Here is a 9217-nt window from a genome sequence, read left to right as displayed (position 1 = left end):
GAGGTCTCCGCAGGCAGCTGGGTTGACAGCCAATCAAAAAAAAATGCCACATTGGATAGCAAGAGACCACATATCTCGGGTACACCATAGGGAGAGGACAAGTGAAGCCCCCTGGCAGCCTGCCCATCGCCCACCACGAAGCGTTAAGTAAGCCAGTTCCTGGGACTTGCCAGCTACTATCGGCACTTTATTCCCCGATTCATGTCCATCGCAGCCCCCTTCACCGGATTTTTGACCAAGGACTGTCCCCAGCGTTTGGTTTGGACCCCAGAGTGCAAAGATGCCTTTCAGACACTCAAAGAGAGTCTCTGCCACAAACCTGTCCTATATAGCCCAGACTTCGACCGGGAGTTCACCCTCCAGATGGACACCTTGGAGGTAGGACCTGTGGCCATCCTGTCCCAGGAGATAGATGGAGCAGAACACCCGGTCTTATATATTAGCCGGAAATTGTTTCCATGGGAGAAGAACTATGCGGCGGTAGAGAGGCCCTTGTGGTAAAATGGGCATGTGATGCCCTATGTTACTACCTCCTCAGGGGCCTGTTCACATTGGTCACTGACCATGCCTCGCTCCAGTGGATTCCCAAAATGAAAACTAATAATGCAAGAATAATGAGCTGATACCTGGTGCGACAGCCCTATGCTTTTACTGTTCGCATAGGGTGGGTAAGGACCACGCGAATGCAGACTTCCTGTCACATCTGGGAGGTATGGAAGAGTCTGGCCCCGCCGAGCGAGAGCCAGACTTTGTGCGGGGGGAGGCGGTGTGGTTCCCTGCCGCTTTGGAGAGAAACAAGCCCCTTCCAGCACCAAAGTGGGTGGAGCCAATGTGTCCCATACCCACCCTCCGGAGGTCAAGGTGCAGGACAGGAAGTATAAAAGCCCGACCCCAGAGCTCACTCGAGTGGCAGCTGCCAGAGAGGCTAGACGCCTCTGGCTAGCTCCTGGTTGGAAGACCCCGGTGACCTACTGTGGACCTGAGGACTGGCCTGACCGGCCAACACCTGATGCCAACCAGTGCCCGGAGGAGCTGCCCAGCCTTCCCCTTGCCAATTACCCAGAGGACCCCATGGTGCTTGATCCCCCGGAGGACAACGTCCGGACCCAGGTACCTCCAAAGGGGGAGTTCGAAAGTAGTCCGGGGGCAGCCAACCCTAGTGTGTTGGGTTGGGTCACAGAAACTCCTTTGGGACTGTCACCTGATATGCTGAGACTACCTCTGAGCCTGTTTTCTCCGCCAGTTTGGGCCTCCAGAACTCTGCCTTGTCAAGCCAGACACTCCAGTCTGCTCCAGCACAGACCCAGGATCTGAACCACATGCTCCAAAGCTGAAGACTTAACTGAAAACAGCTTAAGAAGTGCTCCTGTCTCTAGCACCCAGACACTCAGCTCCCAATGGGATCCAAACCCCAAATAAATCTGTTCTACTCTGTATAAAGCTTATACAGGGTAAACTCATAAATTGTCCGCCCTCTACAACACTGATAGAGAGATATGCACAGCTGTTTGCTCCCCCAGGTATTAATTACTTACTCTGTGTTAATTAATAAGCAAAATTGATTTTATTAAATATAAAAAGTAGGATTTAAGTGGTTCCAAGTAATAACAGACAGAACAAAGTAAGTTACCAAGCAAAATAAAACAAAACACTCAAGTGTAAGCCTAATACATTAAGAAACTGCATACAGGTAAATCTCACCTTTAGAGATGTTCCAATAAGCTTCTTTCACAGACTGGACTCCTTCCTAGTCTGGGTCCAGCAATCACTCACACCCCCATAGTTACTGTCTTTTGTTCCAGTTTCTTTCAGGCATCTCTTGGGGTTGGAGAGGCGATTTCTTAAGCCAGCTGAAGATAAAATGGAGGGGTTTCCAGGGCCTTTTATATTCTTTCTCTTGTGGGCAGAAACCGCTTTGTTCTCCTGTGCAAAATCACAGCAAAAAGATGGAGTTTGTAGCCACCCGGGGAAGTCACATGTGCATGAATGATTCAGCTTTTTGCAGGCCGAAGCCCTTGTTTACATGTTAATTTGAATGTTCCCGGGAAAGTTCAGATGTGGATTGGCGTCTCCCAAAGTCCATTGTCAGTTAAGTGTTTCTTGATTGGGCACTTACTGAGAATAGTCCTTTCTCAAGAAACTGACCAAATGCTTCACTGAGGCTACTTAGAATCAAACACATTGAGATACAAGTACATCGCCAATATTCATAACTGCAAATACAAAAATGACACACACATACAGAAAACATAGTCATAACCAGCAAACTACAACCTTTCCATAGACACCCCATTTGACTTCCTCTGTACAAGACCTGGTGCAACCATAGGACCCTGGTTGCAACAGTGATCTGTAGGGTCACAGTTCACGTCAATAACGTCACACCTAGTCTGGCTTTATCACTGCCATAGCCTATGTCAGTGTGTTGGGGCCAGGATACCCACTGACTCAGCAGCCAGCCTTCTGCCACTGCTAGGGCCCTGAGCTGGGACGCAGTGGAGTGGGTGGGCCTGTGGGTGGCAGTGTGGGTGACAGTCTCCCCCTCTCCCAGGCCCTTCTGAGCCAAGAGCCTGGGCTGGTTGTTTACCTACATTTGCTCAGCCCCTGTCTGAGGGCCTGAGCCATTGACTCTATGTTGCCTTGCCCTGACCCTGGGCCTGCTAATTGCATAAGCTGTTGCTCAGCTCCTGCCTTAGGACCTAAGCCCTTTGCTCACTATTGCCTGTCGACCACGGGCCGGGAACAAATAACTGTCTCTGTTTGCTTCTATTGCTGCCGCAGCGAGATACTCCCACTGCCAGGCTAATTCCCCGTCAGCAACTGGAAGGAAGTAGTGAGGCGGTGTGGTTCCCCGTCACCCCGGAGAGGGACGAGCCCTGGCCAAACCCATCTACACACCCATATTGCTAATTCTGTGTGCCATAGGCGCTGACTCCATGGGTGCTCTGGGGCTGGAGCACCCATGGGGAAAAATTAGTGGGTGCCCTGCACCCACAGGCAGCTAAGCTCCCTGCCCTGCCCCCCCCCACCTTACCTCCTCCCCCTCCTCCTCCTCCCGTGAGCTCTTTGTCTCCACTACTCCCTCCTTCCCAGAGCTTGCCGCCGCCAAACAGCTGTAGCAAGTGCTGGGAGGGATGGGGGAGGAGCGGTAACATGGAGTGCTCAGGGGAGGAGGAGGGGAAAAGGCGGGGCCGCGGCGGGGATTTGGGGAAGGAGTTGAATAGGGGCAGGGAGGGGTGGAGTTGGGGCAGGGACTTTGGAGAAGGGGTTGAAATGCGGGCGGGAGGGGGCAGGGCGGGGGTGGAGTCGGGGTGGGGCCAAGGGCAGAGGGGGATCAAGCACACACCAGCGCCAGAAGAACTCGGCTCCTATGCTGTATGCCCCCCATCCTCATGATCCAGGGTCCCCCATTTTCCACCTGTGGGAAGGACTCTCTTTGTGCACCTATAACCCCCTTTCCCCAGTCTCTCTCATTCCCCTTTTCCCTATACCAGGCTGTGCCAAACACTGCCCTCCATCAGCATTTCTGTGTGGCCCATTCCACCTCCCACTGTTCCCACCTATCCTTCATGCCAGGGGCTGTGTGTAGCCCCTCTTCCCTCATTCCATGTCCCCCCATTCTTTCTCCCATGCTAGGGGTTTCGTATGTACTTTACACCCTCTTTTCCCCCTATTCCCATTGCCCATACCAGGGGTTCTGTGTGTCCCCCCATTTTCCCCTCCATCTATTCAAGGGTACCCCATACTGCCCATCCCATGGCAGGGGTTCTGTGTGCCCTGCATTCCCTCCTCCCCCCATAGCAGGGTCCTCCATTCTTCTTCCATGGCAAGGGTTCTTTGTTAACCCTCATTCCCCTGCTTCCCTCCATGCTAAGGGAGCTATGTGCCACCCTCCTTTATACCGAGTTGACTCAATCTCTGCCCCACCAGGAGTTCTGCATACCCAATTCCTCCTTCCCCCAGTACTAGGGCTCCTCTTTCTCCCCCTCCCTACAATTCCTGCCAGTGGCTGTGTGCACCTCTCTTTCCCCCATATCCGCTTCCCCCCACCATTCTTCTGCTTTCTGTCTTCATGCTAAGTCATTCAGGGTGTCACATATTAAACTCTATTGAGAGGTTGGACAGAGATGAGATGGAGTATTGTTATGCTGGAAGGCATTAATATGTGTCCTCAACCAGTTGCAGAGTTAGCAGTGTTTCTCAGATATGGCCAGCATGGCCGCATGAGGCCATCAGGGGCTTTTTGTGCAGCCACAGATTCCTGAGAGGTGGCTGGGGGAAGGGAGGCAAAGCAGCAGTAACCCATTCCAGTGCTTCACAACCCTCCTAGTGAAATAGTGTTTCCTCATATCCAACCTACAACTCCCCCCTGCAACTTGAGACCATTGTTCCTGGTTCTTTCATCTGCCACCATTGAGAACAGCCGAGCTCCATCCTCTTTGGAATCCCCCTTCAGGTAGTTGAAGGCTGTTATCAAATCCCCCATCACTCTTCTCTTCTGCAGATTAAATAAGCCGAGGTCCCTCAGCCTCTCCTTGTAAATCAAGTGTCCCAGCCCCCTAATCATTTTCGTTGCCTTCTGCTGGACTCTCTCCAATTTGTCCACATCCCTTCTGTAATGGGGGGACCAAAACTGGATACAATAGTGCAGGTGTGGCCTCACCAGTGCCAAATAGAGGGGAATAATCACTTCCCTCAATCTGCTGGCAGTGCTCCTATTAATACAGCTCAATATGCCGTTGGCCTTCTTGGCAACAAGGGCACTCTGCTGTCTCATATCCCGCTTCTCATACACTGTAATCCCCAGGTCCTTTTCTGCAGAACGGCTGCCGAGCCATTCGGTCCCTAGTCTGTAGCCGTGCATTGGATTCTTCCGTCCTAAGTGCAGGACTCTGCACTTGTCCTTGTTGAACCTCATCAGATTTCTTTTGGCCCAATCCTCCAATTTGTCTGTCATTCTGGACCCTATCCTTACCCTCCAGTCCCCTACCCTACTGCCAAAATCAGAGCCAGCTGGAGTCTGCGCTGTTGAAACTCTATTTCAAAAGGGAAAGGGCACCACCTAGTGGGTATGGATGGATTTTTACATTGATACTTAAGCGTGGTAATTCCCACAATCCTCCATGTGAGGAACTCCACTGACAGCACTGCTTAGGTTGAAGGCAACTAGAGTAATCCCACTGACAGTGCATCTCTCAAACCAGGTGTCAATGCTTGTGAATCTGCTCCTTTGAGCTCCCCCAGTTTTGCCACCTGAAACATGAGGGCAATAATCCTTCCCTTCCTCCCAGACTGGTGTTGTGAGGCTATTCTCACTAATGTCTGCAATACACTCTGAGATCCTCAGATGGAAGGCCTTGTGAAAGTGTTGTTCTCACATGACAACTGGGGATATTCATACCAGGTGAGTACATCCCAGAGAGATGGATTCCCCCCCACCCCAGTCCCTTCTCCCACCTTGCACCTTTCCAGTGCTAAGAGGGGCAGCTAGCTTGTTGCCTGCACTGGCAGCCAGCCTCTTGCTTCTGGTGCTGGGGGCTGCAGGAAAGGGGAAGGAAGAGGAGATTTTTGTAGCAGGAGAGCAGATGACTGAACCCCTGTGTCTGAACTGCTGGAACAGAAATACACAGATTCAGTATCACACAGATGAGATGTTGAAGTAGAAGAGCTGAGCCTGCAGCAAGGAGGCTATGATTCTCTCTCGAGTGTCACCGCTCTGCACATCTTTTATATCAAGTGACTAAAAGCAGCTGCAGCCCCTGCTCCTGAACCGATCGGTACCAGGTCATCCGAGTGTGATTGTAAGTTAGTTTGCATTTCAGGTGGGCTGGGTGCCCCTTCTCTAGGACCAGACTCTGGGTTTGGTTGATCTGAGCATCCTGCAGGGGAAAGAGACAAAGCACACGAGGAAGAGACCATAAAACAAATGGCTCAGAGGGAAACATTTGCAGCCATGTCCTGCAAACAATTGGGTGCAGATTTCATGCCTCGACCAATGGTGTATTTGCTCCCAAGAGGCACCATCCCCACCTCTGTCTAACTGAGCAGGGGAGTTTCCCTGATCACAATTTTATACAGCTGCTCTGTAGGCCTTGTTCTGCCCTCAGGAGCAAGAGATGAGTCTCTTATTACTGGTCAAATATATTATCCCTTTTTTCTGCAGCCACAGACCTGGATTCCTCCAGGCTCATTGCACAGGGACTTTATGAGGGGATCTGGGGCCTTGACTGGGAGCTGGACTGTTGGGACTGGGATGGGCATGTGGGATATCATTACAGTGAAGCATTTCTGAGTGCAGAGACTACAAAGCCCAACGCAGCAGCCGGTCTACCTTCAGCAGTAGCTCACATGCAGCCTTGGATGCTACAGGTTCATTTAGAGGTTAAAGGAATCAATTCTGAAGCACTTAGAGGAGAGGAAAGTGATCAGGAACAGTCAGCATGGATTCACCAAGGGGAAGTCATGCCTGACTAATCTAATTGCCTTCTATGACGAGATAACTGGCTCTGTGAATGAGGGGAAAGCAGTGGACGTGTTGTTCCTTGACTTAGCAAAGCTCTTGACACAGTCTCCCACAGTATTCTTGCCAGCAAGTTAAAGAAGTATGGGCTGGATGAATGGACTATAAGGTGGATAGAAAGCTGGCTAGATTGTCGGGCTCAACGGTAGTGATCAAAGTCTCCATGTCCAGTTGGCAGCCGGAATCAAGTGGAGTGCCCCAAGGGTCGGTCCTGGGGCCGGTTTTGTTAATATCTTCATTAATGATCTAGAGGATGGTGTGGATTGCACCCTAATCAAGTTTGCAGATGAAACTAAACTGGGAGGAGAGGTAGATACGCTGGAGGGTAGGGATAGGATACAGAGGGACCTAGACAAATTAGAGGATTGGGCCCTTTGGCTTTCTGCGGGAGCTCACAGAGAATTAGCCTGGTCACTGTCCTTGTGGTGGCAGCCAGCCTGCCACTTCCTGTGCTGGGGCTGCAGAGAGACAAGGAACAGGTGAGGTTTTTGTAGAGGGAGGAGGTGACTCTGAAGCACTGTGCCTAAGCTGCTGGCGCAGAAATACACAGCTGAATGCTCTGGCTGCACAGACGAGATGTTCAAGCGAAAGAGATCATCCCGTGGCTGGTCGGCCTGGAAGTTACTAGAACTTGTGCCTTTCTCTCTTTCTTCTTTATAGCTGAAGTAAAAGAGCAGCTGCAGACCCTGCCCCAGATCCTGCCGGTACCAAAACATATTGTTGTGACCATAGGTTTGTTCACATCTGAGATATGCAGTTTGTCCTCTCTCCAGTACCAGACTCGGTATTTGGGTTATCTTAGCATCTGCTAGTTCTGTGAGGAAAAGAGACCAAGCACACAGGACAGACAGAATAAAACAGTTGTCTCAGAGTGAAAGATTTACAGCTGAATACTGTAAATGCTAGGATGTGGATTCCACCTCCCAGCCAATGACTTACTTGCTCCCAAGAGATACATGGCTGCACACCAGACTATGCACATCCCCATCTCTGTGTCTCTGAGCAGGGGGCAGTACCCCAGCATGGGGTTTTACATAGATTTGGTTGCTTCCTGGTACTGGTGTGCAGGGTCTGTTTGTGTTTCCCACTGTGACACACGGCCAGAAAGGGCTAAGCATCCTGCAGGCTATTTGATCCAGATTCACCTTTAGGGACATATTGGTAGATAATGTTTGTGTTTTTGTGTGTTTACATATATATTGTTAGAGGTTAACAATGTAATCAAATAATCCCTGTCTATGCTGTATTCTGTTAATTCGGAGATTAAAAGGAAATCTTAATATTTAAATGAACTGTAAACATAGTGATATCACTGTATTCATCTCTCTTTGAAATGTATAGCAAATCACCTGTGAACGGTGGAAAACAGGCAATTGCCTTATGTTAATCCCTGTAGCTAATTACCGGTGATGCTTAGAAAATAAGTCTACTTCAAAGTCTCCATGATTGCCTATTGTTCACCTAAGGACTCCAAGCTGTCAAAAGAAGCTGTATAAAAACCCTTGGGTCCTGATCCTTTTTATCTGAGATCTGCTTGATGCTTTATGCAGAGGAAGCTTGAGTCATAAGGCTGAGATCTCCAGACCCATCTGGATCACCCTGAATATGAACATGGACTAATTCTGAAAGAACTCTTTGCAACTACAAAGCTCACCATCTCTACTATGAATCTGATCTTAGAACTTTACTCATGTCTGTATGTATACTGATCTTTTAACCAATACACTCTGTCTTTTCTTTTTTAACAAAATTTAGTTTAATTAATAAGAATTGGCTGTAAAGCATGTATTTGGGTAAGATCTGAAATATTCGTTAACCTGGGAGGTAATGTGTCCAATCTGTTGGGATTGGTAGAACTTTCTTATATGATGAATAAGATTTTCAGTAATCCTCATCATATTTGACTTGCGTGTCTGGGTGGAGGCCCAAGGCTGGGTTGCTTTAAGGGAACTGTGTTGTTGGCTTCTGGGTAACCAGTAAGATATTGGAGAAGTTGTTTTGTGCTGGCTTGGTAAATCTAAGTATTGGAATATCCACCATCTTGGGGATTGTCTGCCCCATTCTTTGCAGTTTATCCTAATTGAGTAACTTCATTGTGGTAACCTGGGACTCTGGTCACACCCACAGTCAGCCCCTTCTGTGGAGGGCTGGTTACATCCTGCTATAACCCTGTGAAAAGTGTGTGGAATTGGGAACTGTACCTTTAATTGAGTTAGCTTCTCAAACAGGCAGTCTGGTGGAGGGGTGCTCCAAAAGTTCAGAGGTAGTTGAGGAACTACATCATTGAATAAAGAGAGTCTCTCTCAAGCACCTTGGGCCCAGAATGATCACTGAACACTACATGGTACCAGAAGCAAACAGAAATTAAAGTAATCTGAATAGAAGAATGGAACAAGTAAAAGCTCAACCAGAGCTGAAACTCTCTAGAAATATGAAAGACAGTGGAGTCTGCAAGTAATTTAAACAGGGCTGTGCTCTGTATCTTCAAGCAATGAGTGCCAATAAAAAAGAAGACAATCAGAAGGTGGTCTTATTTGTTGACAGTTGATTTGGATGCATTTGATGTGTTTAATAGTTTTTGATTAACTCAGGCAGAGAAAGCTAACTACGGCACTGTAAAACAGAAATTTGAATAGTACTGCATTCTAATTAAAAATGAGACATATAAGAGTTATGTTGTTAACCTAACAGTACAAC

The sequence above is a fragment of the Natator depressus genome, chromosome 1 (assembly GCF_965152275.1).
Source record: "Natator depressus isolate rNatDep1 chromosome 1, rNatDep2.hap1, whole genome shotgun sequence".
Classification (NCBI taxonomy): Eukaryota; Metazoa; Chordata; order Testudines; family Cheloniidae; genus Natator; species Natator depressus.
The sequence above is the reverse complement of the archived record's forward strand: the minus strand, read 5'-3'. Positions refer to the sequence as shown.